The 20,359-nt window shown below is 38.7% G+C and overlaps 1 non-coding gene across 1 annotated transcript; it reads right to left on the minus strand.

Annotated features, from left to right (window-relative positions):
• Nucleotides 1-7,468: 7,468 nt before the first annotated feature.
• Nucleotides 7,469-7,575, minus strand: LOC141603719 (small nucleolar RNA R71). The gene has a single exon (XR_012525577.1). It is a non-coding gene; the product is annotated as a small nucleolar RNA R71 (small nucleolar RNA).
• Nucleotides 7,576-20,359: the final 12,784 nt, after the last annotated feature.

A 20,359-nucleotide genomic window follows, 5' to 3' on the forward strand; every position in this document is an offset into this window, starting at 1 on the left:
TTTCCAAAATCGTTTGCCCAATTTTCAATAGAGTTGTCATTTTTCCCCGAAATGCCCTTATTTCGAAATAAAAAGTTTTTACACGGTTTAAACTATTTTTAAACATTTCAAAACTATCAAAATAAATACTTTACTTCAAAATATAATAAAATTATATTTCTTTGAATTATTATTACTTCAAATACATTAATATTAAATTTTACTTGATTAATAAATTACTTTCGCAAAATAATAACGGTCCAAAATTACGGGGCGTTACAGTGACTATGAGGTTTTAGTTTTGGAAAGTGATGAACCCAAGACCTACAAAGCAGCTATTACGAGTTCTGACTCTAAGCTATGGCTCGAGGCCATGCAATCCGAAATGGATTCCATGTACGATAATCAGGTATGGGTACTGGTTGACTTACCTAAAGATGTTCGACCTCTTCAGTGTAAGTGGATATTTAAGGTTAAAATCGGCATGGATGGACATGAGGATGTCAACAAATCTAGATTGGTGGCAAAAGGTTTCACCAGGTTCATGGTTTACACTATGATGAAACTTTTGCACTAGTTGTTATGCTTCGATCTGTTCGGATAATGTTAGCGATTGCTGCATTTAATGATTATGAGATATGGCAAATAGATGTCAAAACCGCTTTCCTAAACGAGTTTCTGGAGGAGGAAGTGTTTATGACACAACCTGAGGGTTTTGTGGATCCTAAAAATCCTAACAAAGTATGCAAACTTAGAGATCCAGTTATGGTCTTAAGCAAACGTCAAGGAGTTGGAATCATCGTTTTGATCATGTTATTAAACAGAATGGTTTTTCTCAAAGTGTTGAGGAACCATGTTTATACATGAAGTTTAGTGGGAGTAAAGTTGTTTTCTTACTTCTTTATGTGGACGACATATTACTCATTGGGAATGACGTAGATATTCTTGCTTCTGTCAAGAAGTGGTTAGGAAATCACTTCCAAATGAAATATTTGGGAGAAGCTCAGCGCATCTTGGGTATCCGGATCTATAGGGATAGATCCAAAAGGATATTAGCATTGAGTCAAGAAGCCTATATTGATAAGATTCTTGACCAATTCAATATGAAAAACCCCAAGAGAGGTTTTCTACCTATAGGTAGTGGGATTACTTTGAGTAAGTCACAGTTTCCTACAGAACCTAAGGATATTGAACGTATGAAATCGATTCCCTATGCTTCCGCTGTTGGATCGATCATGTATGCTATGATGTGTTCTCGTCCTGACGTCTCGTATGCATTGAGTATGACGAGTCGTTTTTAGAAAAATCCAAGTGAGAGTCACTGGATAGCCGTCAAGAAAATTCTGAAGTACTTGAGAAGGACTAAAGATTCATTCTTAGTGTTTGGAGGGGAATCTGAATTACGTATAAGAGGTTATACGGATGCCAGTTTCCAAACCGATATGGATGATTTGAAATCCCAGGAACTGTTATCAAGTCTAGACACGTACTTAGGAAATTTCATGTAATTAGAGATTTTATCGAAAGGAAAGAAATTACAGTTTGTAAGGTTGGGATAGCTGACAACATCGCCGATCCTTTAACCAAGCCTTTGTCTCAAGCTAAACATGATAGTCATGTAGTTTCGATGGGGTTGAGACGAATGCCAGAACTGTTGTAAATTATATGATATGTAATAATCAAAATATTGTATTTATTATTTCATATATTATAATTGCATTTATTGTTATATTCAGTTTTATATCTGAATTTATATACTTTGTTATTTCCAAATAGGTTGTAGTGACAATGTCGAACCCTATTAAAGTGAACTGGATTAACATTGTATTTTGTCCCTAGTTACTTAATGAGGTAACGTCTTGGAGTGACTAGACTGTAAGGCGATAGATGACAAGTTTGACTGTCATATGGTCATAGTGATGGCTGATCGATTACATAGGCAGATTGTGAGACAATTTGTCGGACATAGACCGTTTATAGAGTCCTTTTGTTGCTAGGTCGTGGCGAGGATTTCTATTTTATTCCTTCGAGTCAATTCCATAGGCTGGTGACTATTTGTCTGAGTTGGTGCGGTTTTCCGGTGACTTTGGTTTTTGTTCTAGGTCGCGCCTTAAAAGGAGGCCGATGAGCATTTACTGGGTCATTGTGATCTGTATCGAACGAAGAAAATAGGTCAACGGGATTGTCCATTTAAGTCATATTTTATCTCAAGGCCACTCGAGGAGAGATGACTGGAAATGCGTGGCCACGCTCGGATAAGATCTATAGTAGATTATCCGGTTAGACAGTCATTCTCCTGATCGAGGAAACCACTTTATGATATGATCACGTGCAAGAACGACCTGAAAGACATCTTGCATTGAGTGGGAGATATTATTGGACAAGAGAATTGGTAATGCACACTTGTGTCGGACAAGTGGGAAATTGTTGGAGTAGTGTCCTCCACAATAAGTGCGTTTACATATTAAATCTCGTAAAATGAATATCTGGGATTTATCCTTTTATTTGTCAGTTGGTCATCGTTAATCGGTAATGATTGGCTGACTAGAGTTTGACATTACTGTCGTGTGATGGCGGTGATCAGCTGATCCCTTTAGGTCACACCTATAGGATGACGCCCAAATAGAATGAATTAATTGTTTGTATGAGATACAAGATAATTAAGTCCTTGTATTATTTGACTTTTAATTAGTTGCGTAAATGTATTATTTGATGACGGGTTACGAACTCGGGACAAGGAGATTTGTCATTTAATTATGTGATATTTAAATAATAAATTTATAAATTTGAATTTATTAGTTAATTGTCAATTAGTAAATTTTATACGATATGTGTATATGTTTTGAGGTGGAATTAATTAGCTATTTAATTTTACAAGAGGTTGTAAAATTAGCTAAGTGGGATAATATTGACACATTGTATGTTGAGAAAATGGTCTTATGATTACTTAATGGTTAAGTAGTCATTGGTAGTTAATTTGTATTATTTAAGTGTTAAATAATTAAATTAATATTTAATTATGTAAGATAATTAAATATAAGACTTATAAGCATTTGTGGGGCAAATGTCGGAAATCGAAATGAACCCGGAGGGGACCATATGGACAGATTTTTATACACTACTAATTCACTCATTGTGAGTGGAAAAGGTAGGCATTTCCCACTATCTTTTGTATGTGAATTGTTTACATTTTAATGCTTATAAATACCCAATTCCTTCCCTCATTTCTAAGGTTGAAAATTTGAAGAAAAATTGGTCTTTAAATGCTTGTTGTGGATGGTTCATATACACCATCAATAGACCATATTTTTCTTCTTATTTTGTTCATCCTTTTATATTAAAACACATATAATAGTAAACTAATAATATTATCAAAGTAATAATATAATTAGTACATCAAATATACATATACTCAAATATTATCTACTCAAATAACTAACAGTAGACACTTGGTCGCCTAAGGATTAGACTAGAAAATCTAAGGGTGCTGCTAGGAAGCTGTGGATCTCTTAAAGGATTAAGGTTGTATGATTTATAAGGACCGCGATTAATAGCGTCGAATGGGTCTAGACTAACGAATCAAGGCAATAGGCTGATATTTGACAACCTCGGGAGTTTAAAGGGTAAGACGCGGTGTGCTCAAGGAATTTTCTAATGGCTCAATGCCTGGAAACCCTAAGGCACTAAACTAAAGAGTATAAAGTTTAGGTTGATATTAGATATGCTAAGGGAGTTTAGAGAGGTTTCTCCAAAAAAGTTCACAAGAGGCCATGAAATTTGAGGAAAGACAAAGTAATCTAAGTGCATATAAAGTGTACGAGCTAAACAATCTAAGGAGTAAACTGTGTAGGCAAAAGATTCATTGGGTTCTAGGTTGGGGATAAACATCCTTCAGATTTGGGCGACTCAGGGTGGTGACTTCTTCGTCGGCTTGGCGTCGAGAGATTTGGCTAAAGAGCCACGAATTCCAGCTTACTTGAAGCCTTAAACGAATTCCGTGGGGAAAAAATAATCAAACAAGGCTCGGTGGAAGACCATTTCGGGAGAAAGCTGCTTCTGGATCACATTGTGAGGATCTTCGAAAGGCTTCCTTGGAAGATCCTTATTGAAGAGTCAGCTCGGTGCATCGAGCCTGCTTCCAAATTTGCTGAGGATGTTATTGCTGCTCATTGGAGGTAGCCTCCGATACGCAATTGACGCGGTTAAAGCCCTTGTTCTTCCGCAAAGGATTGAGCCAATTGGGTATCAAACTTAATGGGTCAGCGTTTGCTTGGAAGGAGTCAGCACCCAGTTGAAGTGAGGTTTGCTTCTCACTATTGTCTGCATGGTTAGTTACTATACAAGCCTGCGGTGTCACAGATGAGCATGTACGCACGTAAGCATATAAGCACATCAACATGCAAGCAATTAGCACGTAATATCTTGCGTGATAGGAGATAGAAGTTTTCAAAGTTGTAAAGCTTAAGATTTTGTTAAGAGCTAGAAATTGTTGCTCGAAGTGCATTGCCTTTATCATGTATATCCATAATTCGACATATTCGAGACAAGTGATCATCACGACATAGACTCACACGGACGTAGACTGACAGACTGATGTGAACGTGACACAATCTTATGTTTGACACGAGACGGGGATACCTCTAACAGACTTTGCCTAGCTATGTGCGACTACTAGCCCAAATGGGTGATAACGCGTATCAAATCCTTGAGATAGAAGTTCTGCAAAGGTTAATAAAAGTGAACGAATCATATCTTCTTAGGACATATTCGTCACCGTTTGCTTGCATGAGATCCCTTCTTGAGGCATGATAATTCGGAGAGCGGAACCAAGATCTTGTTATCGTCCAAACCAAGCCCTAGACTAAAGATTGTTTATTTTGGTCTTTAGTTGGACTCAAAGAAGGATAAAGGACGGGCAACATCTTGGAAGAGAAGCCCTTAGAGTGAGGAGATGGGAATTTAGCGAAAGGAAGAATGGGCGACGTCTTCCAGAAACAACCCCCATTAAAGAGGTAAAAGATTAAGCTGCAGCTGGGTGAGTTGGGAGTGAAAGAGGTTGAGAGTGAAAGAGGTTGTTGTAAGGGATTGAAAATGATTGATTGAAAGTGATGGACTAGGATTGATGGTTATGAGAGTGATGGATTGAAATGGATGGATTGAGAGCGATGTTTGAAAGGGACGATTGTACGGGATGGTTATATTTGTAATTGATGTGACTTATATTTGAGCACATTTAGTCCCCGAATTAACCTCGTTCCCATGCTTTCTAGCAACTATTAGGGTCATTTCTTATCTTTAGTTCCCTATTTTGCATATTCTTTGAGGTTTTGTGTCCTTAGTAGGAGAGGATTGCTAGCCTTGCATTTATGGTGCAAAATGGAGCTAAATGGATCACATCTAATGACCAAGCATCGAAGAGGAGACCAACACTAAAGGCCTAACCAAATAAATCAAGTGAATTGGGCACTGATGAAGATCCTTGCATCCCTAAGACAGTCCCCACGGATTGTTAGGTAGCCAAGAATAAGAGAAGAACTCTGTCCGAGGATCCGGACGTCCCGAGCACAAGACGAGCGCCCCAGCCCAGGATCCGGGCGTCCCAAGGTTCAATCCGCGCGGATCCCCTTACAGACCCGAGCATACTTCAAGCCAGGACGCGCGTGTCCCTGGGGAGTTGCTACTCAGGCCGCGCATGTCCCTCGGGAGTTCCAAATCATCAAGCTTCTCTTAGGGTCTTAATCGTCATTTAATCCCTTAGTAACCCTAATACTTATACTTAATTTTAGTATAAATACCCTATTGTAATATCTAGATTATCATCAACCTTAGAATTAAGTCCTAATCTTATTCTAATCTCTTAATTTAGTCTTAATCCAAGTTGTAATACACATTTCATATTAATCACATCTTAATCTTTCCTTAATCTCTCAATTGTTCTTAGTTTTAGTTGGGTATTTAGAAGATTATTTGGGGTTTATTGGAGGATTGACAACTCTCCATCAATCATCAAGTTTCCTTCTATTATTCTTTGCTTTATATTTGGATCATCTCAAGTTGGTATAATCCCTTTTACCTTTGCTTAATTATTGTCATTTACATTACTTGTTCATCATGTTTTGCTTTGTTAATATGATTGACATCCATATTAGCATGTTAAACTTGATCATGAGTGAGTAGTCTCTTAGCTAGGCTTAATGGGGAATTAGGGGAATCAATCATGGGATTAGATATATGCTTAATTTAATATACTTCCATAATTAGTTGCTTGATTGTTGTGATTTCAACCTATGCACATGTTATGTTTGATGAAATGCTAGACAATGAAACCTGCTTGCACTTTTTACCCATCTCTTATCTTTTCAATGAGGCTTGTAAGATATAAGCCAACTCAAGCCTTTATAGACCATGCATAGAGTTGAATAGGAAGAGACTAAGTCGACTTGTAGGTGTTGTAAAGTCTTGATCGACTCGGCTCCGGGACCTAAATCTTCCTAGGAATTGAAAGATATACACTAAGTCGATTCCATCACAACAATAAGTTGCTTGCATCTATTTGAGAACATGTTTCTATGATCTATTTCCATGATTCCCTTTTGAATCCATGACACCCTAGTGCCCTTAATCAATTGTTTACAAATCCCTTTTATTGCTTTACTTTGTTTTCATTCATCTTGTTGATTAGTTTAGATTACATCTCATCTCAACCCAAATTAGTGACACCCTAAGTCATAACTACTTGCAATTGAAATCTTAATTTGATACCCGTCTCTTGGGATCCGACCTTTGCTTATAACTCCACTAAGAGTAGTTTGTAAAGATATAAATATTGTTTTGGTTGAAATAACGACTATACATTCACACCAAAAATGGCACCGTTGCCGGGGACGGTGTTCAATTGATTTGATTTTTGTTAATTGTTTTTAGTTGTGTCTCTCTTTACCTTGGGAAAGTCAATCTCCTCAAGGTTGTTCTAATTATTTTCTAGTTGTTTGATATTTTGCATGACTAGGAGATCACAAGGTAATCCATTACCTATTGATCTTGAGATTGAAAGGACTTTAACCAACAATATAAGAGTTGCTAGGGGTACTTCAAGAGTTTTGAGTATTGGAGAGGTTGTGGACATTCAACCAAATAACATTGAGTTTGTCAACCCTTTTGTAAGAGAAGGAGAGGATAACCCAATTCCAAACCGACTACAAAATCAACCAACAATGCCTAAATTTTCATCTCATTCCGTACCAACCGAGGAGAACCTACCAAACGGTACTCCTACACAACCACATTTAACCGGTAATTTCATTGTCAAATCCGCATTCATACAATTAGTTGAGAGAAGTCAATTCGGTGGGTGTTGTTTCCTTTTTCCTTGATCGGTGTCGCAAAGTAATGGTTGAAGAGCCTAGACAAGGCTACCCTTCGTATTGATTCATGGAAGAAGTTAGCACTTGCCTTTTATACGAAATTCTATCCTCCGGAGAAGACTAACATGTTGAGAGCCCAAATCACCAGGTTCAAGCAAAGGGATGAGGAATCATTATATGAAGGATGGGAGAGATTTAAGGACACTTATCGTTCTTGTCCACATCATGGACTTAGTGAGTGGTTCCTTGTTCAACAGTTTTGGAATGGCTTATATGAAGACTCACGTAATTTGCTTAATATGGGATCCAACGGGAGGTTCACCGAAGTTGATGACAACCATACATGGGCCAAAATCGAAGAGATGGTGGTTCATAATTCCCAATATAGTAGGCCTCAAAAGGCCACTAGAGGAGGAAAGCATGAGGTAGATTCCATCACACAATTGGGTGCTCAACTAAGTGCTCATATCGACACCATCAACTTGAAGTTTGAGAAAGCTATGGCTAAGCTTGATGAAGCTTCCAAATCACCCAAACAACATGTCAATGCTATCATGGCAATATCCTCAATCCCAAATGGAGTATGTGAAAGTTGTGGAACCTTGGGACATTATCAAAACGAATGTAGGGGAATAAAGGAACAAGTGAATGCTTTCCAAGTATACAAGAATGGCACCCCTTATTCAAACTAATATAATGAGAATACCAAATTCCATCCAAATCTCTCATACAATAGCCAAAATGTCCAAAATCCTCAACCAACATACACCCCACCTCCAATGAGAAATCAAACTCAAAGACCCTTTTTCAACCAAGGCCAAGGATATCAAAATCAACCTTCCTACAACCAATCCAATGACCAAAGCTTTGATGTTAAAAAAAGCGGTCCTCCAAATGCAAAAGAACCAACAAGAATTCTTCACCAAAATGCAAAAACATAGCCAAGCTAAAGAAACCACCATCAACAACATACTTGCCCACACCAAAATGTTAGAGACTCAAATGACTCAACTAGCATCTTTTAACTCCCAAAGACAAAAGGGGCAATTACCTCTTCAAGGTAACCCCCCCCCCCCTCCCCAAGACTTGAAACAGTTAGTGCCATCCATTTGAGGAGTGGTATAAGATATGAGTGGCCGAAGAGGCTAATTGATGAAGATATTGTGGATGATAGTAGTAAGCAAAGAGTTGTAGAGAACTCTAAGGAAGTAGAGCCTACTACCAATGAACTTTCAAAGAAGAGAAATGAAGAAAAGGCTAAGAATGTCGATAAGGAGCCTATTGTGATTAGACTTCCATTCCCAAGTCGCCAAGCTAAGCGTAAGCTTGATGAGCAACTTGGAAAGTTCATGGAAATTGTGAAGAACTTATAAGTCACAATTTCATTCACGGAATTGATCAATCATGTTCCGGCTTATGCAAAATACATGAAGGATATTCTTACCAAGAAGAAATCCATCCGAAACTTAAAGACTATTGCCTTTACCAAAGTAAGTAGTGCTATTCTTCAAGGGAGGTCCCCTCCAAAGCTCAAAGATCCGGGAAGTTTTTCTATCCCATGTACCATTGGCGACACTACAATCAACAAGGCAATGTGTGATCTTGGAGCAAGTGTAAGTGTCATGCCATACTCGGTATGTAAGGGGCTTGGAATGGGAGAACGCAAATGCACCAACATTACTCTTCAAATGGCGGATCGATCGACGAAGATACCTCTAGGGGTATGGGAGGATGTACCCGTGAGAATTGGCAAATTCTTCATCCCGGTAGACTTTGTCATTGTAGAAATAAAGGAGGACTCTAACATTCCTATCATATTAGGAAGACCTTTCTTGCATACCGCCAGAGCGGTAATCAATGTGAAACATGGAGAGCTCACACTTGAAGTAGGGGATGAGACAATTACTTTCAATCTTGACAAAACCATGAGAGCTCCACGATTACATGAGCCATGCTTCATGGTCGATCACTATAACCAATAAAGTGATAGGAAGAAGTTAAAATCTATATGCAAAGATCAAGCCATAGGTAACGAAACACCACCCATATGGAAGAAGAAAGTAGATTACATTCAAGTAGCTCTATTCGGAGAGAATGGAATTTTCAACAACAATGAGAGCTTGAATAGCTCACCCATCACGACAAGTAATGAAGAAGGCCTCATTGGCCAAAAGGAAGGAGAGTTTCTCTTACCAACTCATAACATCATTGGGGAACAAGCAAATGAAGTTTGTGGTCTATGGGATGATGAATTTGAAGTATTGGTCAATCCTTATATTGGGAATGCAATGACTCTAGACCAAGGCTTTGTAGATCATTGTCATTACTTTAACTCGGACTACAACAATGAAGAAACCGATGCACAAAGGTCTATGTAAGATCTTTACTATGAGAATGAACAAGCCTTCAACTACTTCTACAAGGTGTTGAGCAACATCAACAACACCTTGACATTGCCCCCTTGACATCTCATCCAAGAAAGGAGAGTTTGTTGGAGTCCTCCCTAAACCACCATTTGTAAATATTCTAACCCCTCTAACAAGCATTTCATTTCCTTTACTGCATTTTTGTCATTTTTGCATTGCATTTTCATGCTTTGTTATAAGGTTTTTGACATAAGAGCAAGTGAGGGAGGGATTTTAATGTGTTTTAATGTGTGTAGTGTTTAAACAAGTGTGGGGATAGCAAATGCCTAGGCTAACCATGCCTTTGTAGTGCAACCCACAAAAATTAACTAGCAAAGGAAGAAGGAATCCCACGAGCAGACCTGAGGTCGTGGGAGCTGAGAGCAAGACGAGCGTCTCCAACCTCAGAATGCCCGTCCTGGCTTCAGGCCGTGCAAGCTGTGAAACTTCAAGTTTTGGTTAAATTCCTGTATGAAAATCTGCCCGGGCTGACTTCAAGACGAGCGTCTCTAACTTCAGGACGCTCATCCTACACACAAGTCGTGGGTCCTGGGAGGCCTCAAACTTCTGAGATATTCCTGTAAGAAAATCCGCTCGTCCCAAAGCTGAAACGAGCGTCTCAACAAGAATCCGCTCGAGCTGAAGTCAAGACGCCCGTCCCAGACCTGCTTTCACTTTTCAGAATTTTCTGCAAGGAAATCCGCGCGTCCTAAGCTCAAGCCGCCCGTCCCAGGCCTGCTATAACACGGGATTTTTCCTTCTTCCCAATTCATTTCCCTCTTTCAAACACAAGCACATACATTTTCCCTCACTTCAACCTTCAATCCCCTCATCCAAAAACATCAATTTCTCACCAAAATTCATCACAATCAAATCAAAACTTGCTCAAAACATAATTAAATTACTCCTTCATCAACAAAAGACCATTTAATCATCAATTTCCTCACAAATTGAATCAATTTTCTAGGGTTTGGGGGTAAAATCCGAAAATCCCTAATTGATTGAGGAATTGATTGAAGTTTGATGAATCAAGGAGCATTCAAAAATCATCTTGGTTTGTTGATATCAAATTTATAAGGAGCATACAATGGCAAGGACTAAAGGCGGAACTAAGGCACCCAAAACTCCAAATTTATCAAAGAGGCAACAAATTCTTCTAGCATCAAAAGCTTTGGTAGTAGCTCAACCAAGGGAGCAAGTCCAAGAAATCGTCAATCCCATTGAGGAAGCTACTCCTTCTATTCCGGTTATGGAACAATTGCCAAACTTTCCGATGGTAACTTTCTTATCCGACAAACATAGGCTTGCATATCAATCCCTTGCCAAAAAGACAATTTTAGCTACCAAATTTATTTGCCAAGATACTTTGCAAAGATTGGGTGTACTTGAGCAATCTAGAGCATTTTTCGAGTCTATGGGGTTGAAAACCCTCTTTGATATGAATGAATTGACTTACCCATCATTAACCATGGAGTTCATAAGCTCCTTGAGGGAGTACAAAGTAGAGACTCGAAGTTATGTTGAGTTCCGACTTGAGAACGAGAGTAGAAGAATGCTTAAGGGTGAATTTGGTAAAGTGTTTGGTCTTACGAAATATGATCATTTTGAAAAGAAGCCTTTGAAGTATGATGCCGCACCCCTATGGAAGGCTATAACCGGTCGTAAATTCGATTCCTTTCGGGAGAGCCATGCTTTGTATGTTCACCATCCGGGCATAAGAACTTGGCACAAGTTTGTGGCTTATACTTTAATTTCGAGGAAAGGAGTCAACCACTTCACCGAACTCGATTTTCTCTACCTCGAGTCCTTCTTAAATGTTAATGGAAAGTCCACCCGAAAATACAACATTCTTCAATTATTGATTGAGCGGTGGTTAGATATTGATAATGGGAAAGAGGGAGCGGCCTTTATTGTAAATGGGGGCTTGGTGACAAGGTTAACCAAACACTTTAACCCGGAGTTCAACAAGGATAAGACCTACAAACCGGTTAAGGGAAGCAACCTTCTTGACTTGAGTATTTTGATCAACAAGTTCCATTGGGTCAAAAATGACAATCTTGATCATAAATTTGAATAGCTCATCAAGGAAGCCAAGTCCATTATCTTGCCAACCAAGATTTGTTGTATCTCCGCCCATCGAACAAACTACCTCATTCCCATCTCCAAAGAAGCCGAATTGATAATCAAGCAACAAAGGGATCCGATTGCAAAGCCCTCCTCCTCCACCATTGTAACTCCACCCTATCCTTTTGCCTACCAAGAATTTAAACCAAGTGGCTCTAATGTTGTGATAGACAATGATTACTTAATCCAATTGATGCAACACTTGTGATGCGTGCATTTTATATAGCCATTTTGTGCTTTATTTGCACGCATTCCTATGCATATTTAGTAGTGTTTAGCTACAAATATCCCCCGAATTGTCTACTTTGGTTTCTCTTGTATTATTTACAGGTATGAACTGGAGAGAAGCATAATCAAGCTTAATACATGTCCCTATGCATGCATTTAGGAGATGAGTTGAGTCGGAGCTTAATACAAGGAGGCGGTCACTATCTACTTGTTACCCGATCGAATGGTGCCTTTTTGATAGTGTTCGATCGAGTACCTAATGTCCTCGATCGAGAGTTTTTTGCTGGATATTGTTCGATCGAGCATTTCCAAAGTGCTCGATCGAGTAGCTTGCTATTAGACGCGAGATTTTAATTTGTGTTTTAATATCTTAGGTCGAATAAATATCTCCCCTTTAAATAGGAGAGACATAATTAGGTTTTAGATCTCTCTCTTTCCTTCCTTTTTTCGAACCTGATACTGTTCTTTGTTCCTCTTTTCTCCGGATCCCGTTTATGTAATCTTTCTTTTACTCTCTCTCTATTTAATCTTTCCTCTCTTTTGCTTATATATTTTTATTATGTTTGTTCTTGTTCTATCTCTCATTATTGTTTTATTAATTATTATGCGTAGCTAATTCTCTAATGCTAGGGTTAGGGGAGCCATGATTGTTAATCTTTGATGCTTTAATTGGGTAGAAGGTTTTGTTGTGAGAATTATTTCATTAGCAATATAACTGTAATCGTTTGGTTGGATGCATGCAACTGAATTAGTTAACTTGGTTAATTTCAGACCTAGATCGAGAGATTGGACTGAACAGACCTGCTATGAACAATAGATTACACTAGTGAGGGTGAAAGCTAAGCTAGTAGTACTTTAGGGTGGATAGCGGACCGAGAGGACCTTTCCATTACGCTTCTCACATCAGACCGACTGACCCATCTTTAGCTGACTTGTGCAATTATCATGGTGAACCAACACCCTAGCATCTCTCTCTTTATTTTCTCTCATTCCCTTGCTTTTATTTCTATTTATTAGTTTAGACAATATTATTCAAACCCCCCATTTTGTGACCATAGATAGACCGAGTAACAAGTAGATAGTGACCGCCTCCTTGTGGATACGATACCCGACTTACCTCTGCTGCATAAGTTAGAGCCAGTTGGTTTATTTTTGATAAGGTTGCGACAGCCGTGTCAAAGTTTGGCGCCGTTGCCGGGGAGGCAACTATTTTATTTACTTGCTTTATTTTTGTCTGTCTTTAGCCTCAAGGGATTTATTCCTTGAGGCAGTTTTTATCTTTTTCCTTTAGTGCTGTTGTGATAGGTCCTACAGGTCCTACCTAGACAGTTCTAGGTAAAAGATCATCAAAGGGAAGGCTTGAGTACCTTTGATTTTCCACCTATATTCCATCCTATGGCACAACAGGTGGTCTACTGTGAGAGATGTGGTGCTGCGGGGCACAATGCTGTTGTTTGTCTGGCGGAGAACGACGAAGTCTATGCGTTTAGGTAGCGTAGACAAGCTAGTCATTCCTCTACATATGTGCCACCACATCTGCTTCAGCAACGAGGCTATCAAAAGCCTCCGTTTATCTGGCCACCGCAACAACAAGTTCCTCCTCCTGATAAACAGGAAGAAGAGATTGGTGAATTGAAGTCTTTGGTGAAGGCACTTGCACTTCAAGCACAAGAAACTGAGAAATCTAGAGAGGCTCACCTCAGGCTAGTTGAATCTCAAATAGCTCAGTTAGCTGCCGAGTTGGATTATAGGGACTCAGAGACGGTATATGCTGTTTGTACCAAAAGTAGTCTCTCTCATGAAAGACCTGAGTTGTCTATTGATGATGAAGATATGTATGACTCGGAAATTGAAGGTGCTAATGAAGACGAAGCATTTCTCGAATACTTCACCACAGTTCAGCATCAAAAATTCGATCGAACTAGCTACATTGTTCGATCGAGTACATTATATGAGGAGGAGTTCGATCGAACAGATCACACCATTCGATCGAACAATCTCTATGAGGAAGAGCTTGATCGAATACCCCATACTGTTCGATCGAGTAATTTTTGTGAAGAAATCACTCGATCGAGCATTATTCATTCTCGATCGAGTGATTTGGCTGTGAGCAGTGTTGCTATGTCATCTAGGTCCGTTTCGGATGACGATATGAAAGAAGACAATGGTTATGGTGAATCTCCCATTTGGAAAGCCGAGCTGGATGCTTTGGAGGCTGAGATATATGGGATAGAACCCATAAAGGAGGGGAACGAGAAAGTAGCTGAGTCAGTGAATGTTCCTAGCACGGTAGAGGTAACATATATTTTTGCCAATGATTATGACGTTAGGAACGACCGACCTGAGGCGGTTAATGATAATTTTATTATTATTGTTATTGCTGGTAGTAAACTACTCATGAGGCTTCTGCTTTCTATTTTGATGCTCCACCCTCTCCCGTTTGGACGAATGAGTTAATAATGTTTCACCATATTTGTCATCGGAAATTTGTTAGGTTGAGACGGTGCCTTAGATTGCTTTTATATGCCCCTCTTATATTTTGGTGCTACTTATGCTTTTGTGTAGCACATGCACTGACTTATGATCGGTTGTTAAGAGCTTTGAGTTTCTTTGATGGTGACCAACTGGATTAGTTGAGATGAAGGAAAAAAGAAGGTCGAGCTGGGACCTGTCTGAAACTAGCACTGACCGGGAGGCAACCCGGAGTTTAAAACTTTTTCATTAATTTTCTCACTTTTTTTTTTGTTGGACATGTAATTTTTGTTTTCAGACATAGACTCGAACGACTAGACTTGTTTTGTCAGTTCTATGGGCGTTTATTGCGTGTTTGCAGAAGCCTCAATTGGAGCCTAGGAGTTCAGGCACTAGGGAACCCTCGATTGAGCACCTACCTTTCTCTATCGAGCACCCTCAGAAGCTAACATCTCGATCGAGTACTCTACCTTCTCGATCGAGCACTTTTGCGGCCATTTCTACTCGATCGAGTGCCTTGTTCTCTCGATCGAGTTCGTTGTTTTGATTCGATTCCCGTGTCGATGTTATGGAGCTGTTTGCGACCTCCCATGTTGCTGACTGGTTTTGGGAGGTCCCTACTTCGCGCTATCTTGTAAGTTTTCCGCATCTTCACTCTCCTTTTCAGTTTGCATTTCCTTTCCCTATTTTTGGGTACAATGAAGGCATTGTACGGTTTCGTTTGGGGAGGGTATGCATCCTCATCTATGTCTACATGTTGTCTTTTATTGCATTTCTGTTATCACGTTTAATTCTTCCTTGCATTGTTTATTTTATTTTCGAAAATTAAAAATCCCATAAAAATCAAAAAATTCGAAAATTTCAAAAAATGTTTCACGTTTATTTTTGCATTTTGGTCGAGTCGGAACGGTAGATTTCAGTGATGATATCGCCCTATAATTTGTCCTTTTGCTTAAGACTTGCAATAAAATTGATGTCTTTTTAGCTTTGTCTTATTGCATATCTACGAGTTTTTGTTTAATTTAGCTGAACGAATAGATTTGACCTGAAATTTTGGCAAACTACTTATAATTTCTAAGTTTTAGAGCCTTAAAACTGGTGTCATCCATGACCAGTTTCATGTGAGTAGTTACTCCTTGCATAACATGTAACATTAATTTGCACAAGTATGAAATTCAATTGCTTATTGATTGCATACATTCGGGTTAGTGGTTGGTGTCACATGCAGGGAGGTGCTTACATTCCCCTTTCTTTCATTTTTACCCATTTAACTCCACTATTAGCCAAATTTGCCTATTTGACCCTTAACTACATCCAAATTTAGCCTGCCTTGTCGAGCTAGTTTAGTGTATGTGTTGAAGTATTTTGTCTTTTGATGCGAGTTTGGTTTGTATTTTTTTATCGGGAGTTGGTAATTTATGGAGGAAGGAGGATGAAGAAAAAAAGAAACGGAAAAATGAAAAAAAAAACCGAAAAGAAAAGAAAAAGAAAGAAAAGAAAAAATGAAAAAGTTTGATGGTTGACGGTTTTACTCCTATGCATTATTTTTATATTATGAGGACTATGTATTCATTTGGTTAGTGAGTTTGTGTGCCGAAATAAGGGGCACTTGTGCTTGTTCCTAATGATTAAGAATCGGATATTGTTAAGTTTGGTTTTAATTAGGCTGCTAGCTTGATTATTAGCCTCACATATCCAAAATGTTTTGCCTTTTCTTACCCATTGCCTCACTTTCCCATAATTTTTGTAAGCCCTCGGCTGTGACGAATTGTATGTGCACGGTAGTTAGAATTGTCTATCATATTAGCTCCATGCATGTTTATGTCGGTCGTAGTTTAGGTGAGCGACTATTTTTCTTCTTCTCTTACAATTCAGATGCTTACCCTTTTCTTCATGAGAGAAGAGTGACCCGTGAGAGTCCATCATTAAAGGTCTTGCAAGGTCCACGGTTCAGCTTTATTATAAATATCTTACAACTTGTTTGCATTTGACAGTTTTTGCTATAAGTATTAGTGCTTGCATTAAATCGGTTTAAGTGGACATTTGTAGCTAGCTCTGAGTTTTCTTTTCTATTCCATTAGTTTTGCATATAATTTGCTTGGGGACAAGCAAAGGTTTGGTTTGGGGAGATTTGATGCGTGCATTTTATATAGGCATTTTGTACTTCATTTGCACGCCTTCCTATGTATATTTAGTAGTGTTTAGCTACAATGTCCCTCTCTTGTATTATTTGCAGGTATGAACCGGAGAGGAGAATAATCAAGCTTAATACATATCCCTATGTATGCATTTAGGAGATGAGTTGAGTCGGAGCTTGGAGACTACTATTTTGAGATGCGCATAGAAGTAAGGTAACTAGGCAAGCAAAATAAGAGCTTCAAATTACTAGTGCCTACTTTGAGGAGCCATATCTCGAGTTATACAATGGATATTGAAGTGATTAAAAATGGAGATAAAATCATGTCTTGTTATCTTTCCAACGTCACCGAAAACGCTTTGTTTGCCCAAGTAACGAAGAAACGGCGGCCGTTTGAAGTTCAGTGCGGGAAGCAAGAATTATGCGCTGGAAACCACTCGATCGAGTACTATATTGCTCGATCGAGTCCTTTTTCTACTCGATCGAATGGTGCCTTTTTGATAGTGTTCGATTGAGTACCTAATGTCCTCGATCGAGAAGTTTTTGCTGGATATTGTTCGATCGAGCATTTCCAAAGTGCTCGATCGAGTAGCTTTCTATTAGACGCGAGATTTTAATTTGTGTTTTAATATCTTAGGTTGAATAAATATATCCCCTATAAATAGGAGAGACATAATTAGGTTTTAGTTCTCTCTCTTTTCTTCCTTTTTTCGAACCTGCTACTATTCTTTGTTCCTCTATTCTCCGGATCCCGTTTATGTAATCTTTCTTTTATTCTCTCTCTATTTAATCTTTCCTCTCTTTTGCTTATATCTTTTTATTATGTTTGTTCTTGCTCTATCTCTCATTATTGTTTTTTTAATTATTATGCGTAGCTAATTCTCTAATGCTAGGGTTAAGGGAGCCATGATTGTTAATCATTGATGCTTTAATTGGTTAGAAGGTTTCGTTGTGAGAATTGTTTCTTTAGCAATATAACTGTAATCGTTTGGTTGAATGCATGCAACTGAATTAGTTAACTTGGTTAAACTCAGACCTAGATCGAGAGATTGGACTGAACAGACCTGCTATGACCCATAGATTACACTAGTGAGGGTGAAAGCTAAGCTAGTAGTACTTTAGGGAGTATAGCGGACCGAGACGACCTTTCCATTACCCTTCTTACATCAGACCAACTGACCCATCTTTAGCTGACTTGTGCAATTATCATGGTGAACCGACACCCTGGCATCTCTCTCTTTATTTTCTCTCATTCCCTTGCTTTTATTTCAATTTATTAGTTTAGACAATATTATTCAAACCCCCCATTTTGTGACCTTAGACAGACCGAGTAACAAGTCGATAGTGACCGCCTCCCTGTGGATACGATACCCGACTTACCTCTGCTGCATAAGTTAGAGCCAGTTGGTTTATTTTTGATAAGGTTGCGACAGCCGTGTCAACTTGCATAGAAAAGCTTATGATGACCGGGTAAATGCTTATCATGCCCAATATCCACCACTTATACATCTTGCTAAGCAAGGACTTCTTGATTGTTCATGTCCTTTGCCTAGTTGGGCAGATATGAAAGTTTTTTTCCCTAGTACTTCTCAAGATGCCGATAAGGATAGCCGGGCGGTTAATGGAGGAGAGATTGTTGCTGAAGAAGATGAGGAAGGTAGTGGTTCATGCCATAAAGAAGAGAAAGTCCGAATTTCGATGGTGATGAAGTTGGTGAATCCTCCGGTCCAATGGAGGTGGATGATGATGATTCCGATGATGATGATGTCGGTAATGAGGCCTTTGATGATGATGTCGCGATGAGCGATAATTGAAGGTTGACAAAGCCTAATGGAGGATACCACAAGTGCGGGGTTGATTGTTTAGCATCAACCTATTCCATTCTAAGTCTCCTACCCCTCCTTTAGCTTTGTTTTTATATCATGTTTTTAATCTTTATCTTGATCATTTGTAGAATCGTTTTGGGCTCTTGGTAATTTTGAGTTTGGAGTCCCAGCACTATTCAAAGGACTCCCACCTCGGTCCCATTGAGGTGTTTATCTTTTTGCTCCCATTACAAAGAATCTAAAATGACAAATTAGAATTCATGCAATGCATTCTTACCTTGTGCATGAACTCCCCCTCTTTTTGCACTAGCAATAGTGTTTTGTTTGGTTTGGGGAAGTTCACTCACAAGGAATGCGAGTCAATTCAAATTAGCTCTCCAACTAATAATCGGAGGCATGCATCATATAGGATAGATTATATTGCATCACTTGTTATATATGTCATATAGTTTGCATACTAGTTTAGAAATCATGCATTTTCATATAGATTGCATTGCATAATTTCCTATCGTTTTGGCCATTGAGGACAATGCCCATACTAGTGTGGGGATGGGAAATTCTAACCCTTCTAACCCTTCAAAAAAATCGAAAAATGACAAAAACTGAAAAATTCTCAAAAATCCAAAAACATGTTCATTCCTTTATAGTGTAGAATTGTACATATTGTATATATTTGTGTTTGTTTGTCACTCTTATCACATTGGACTGACTACGCCACATTCGAGGCATGAAGGAAATAGAACACCGCATGGTATGATCTGTCCAAATCTCCTTCCTCCTTTTATATGTTAATGACAATGTGGCTTTATTTTGGTTGATGTGGTACAAACCAATGTGATGTTAAGAGCTTGCATTTAGTTTATATGACATACTAGTTGATTGAAGCATTTGCATTAGGTTGTATATATGTTAGTTGCATCATGGCATGTAGTTGCATTCTAGGAAATTTTTTGTGAAAATATCTATTTGGGAAGCTTGATGAGTATATATAAGGCCCTTGTAGATACTTTTTATTCTTGAGACTTTGCTCATTAGAATATCTTCAAAACACCCTAGGATGTGTCATGCTAGTATCCTTTGACCCATGGACTAAGGCCTAGTCAAGAGTACCTTGTGGTGTGACGATTCCTTGGCTATCGTTTATTCCAAGGTGACCCTTGAAACCATGAAACCATCTTCCACTTCTATCATATCTTTCACGCAAAAAGGGAATGGGCACAAAAATCTCAATTTGAGTTCAAGCATCAAATTGAAAATAAAAAAGTTTGCACAAAAATTGCACCAAAGAAAAGAGGAGTACAAAAATGAGAACTCCTATGCTTCAATAAAAGCACCCTCGTTACAAATTAGGGTGACTTTGAAAAATGTTCAAACAATGCAAAAATTGAAAATTTTGCCAAGTATCAAAATGCCAAACATCAATGAAATGGCAAGAAATTGTTCTTAAAAATGTCAAATGCCACAAGAAATTGGGGGAATAACAAATCAAAAGCAAACTCCCATTATGAAACTCAAAATCTTATTGATCCCTTTATCCATTGATTCCACTTTTGTGCATGGTGGAGAGGGGACGACCCTTCTTCTTGTCTAGGCAAGAAGGGAAATTCCGCGATCCTACAGTGTTTCTAACCATAAGGAGTCTACTCTTGACGAAAGCATTTAGCGATTGTGGACAAAGGTACCCTAGCTTGACACAACTTGGAGGTGATTTGTTGGTATCCTCCTAGGCTTAGTAACTTAATGAAACCATATCCATGATGGAGTGTGTACCCTTAGATTGCTTCTCTTTTATATAATTTCCCCCACTTAGATGAGGAAAGTGGC

The sequence above is a fragment of the Silene latifolia genome, chromosome 9 (genome assembly GCF_048544455.1).
Source record: "Silene latifolia isolate original U9 population chromosome 9, ASM4854445v1, whole genome shotgun sequence".
NCBI classification, from domain to species: domain Eukaryota; kingdom Viridiplantae; phylum Streptophyta; class Magnoliopsida; order Caryophyllales; family Caryophyllaceae; genus Silene; species Silene latifolia.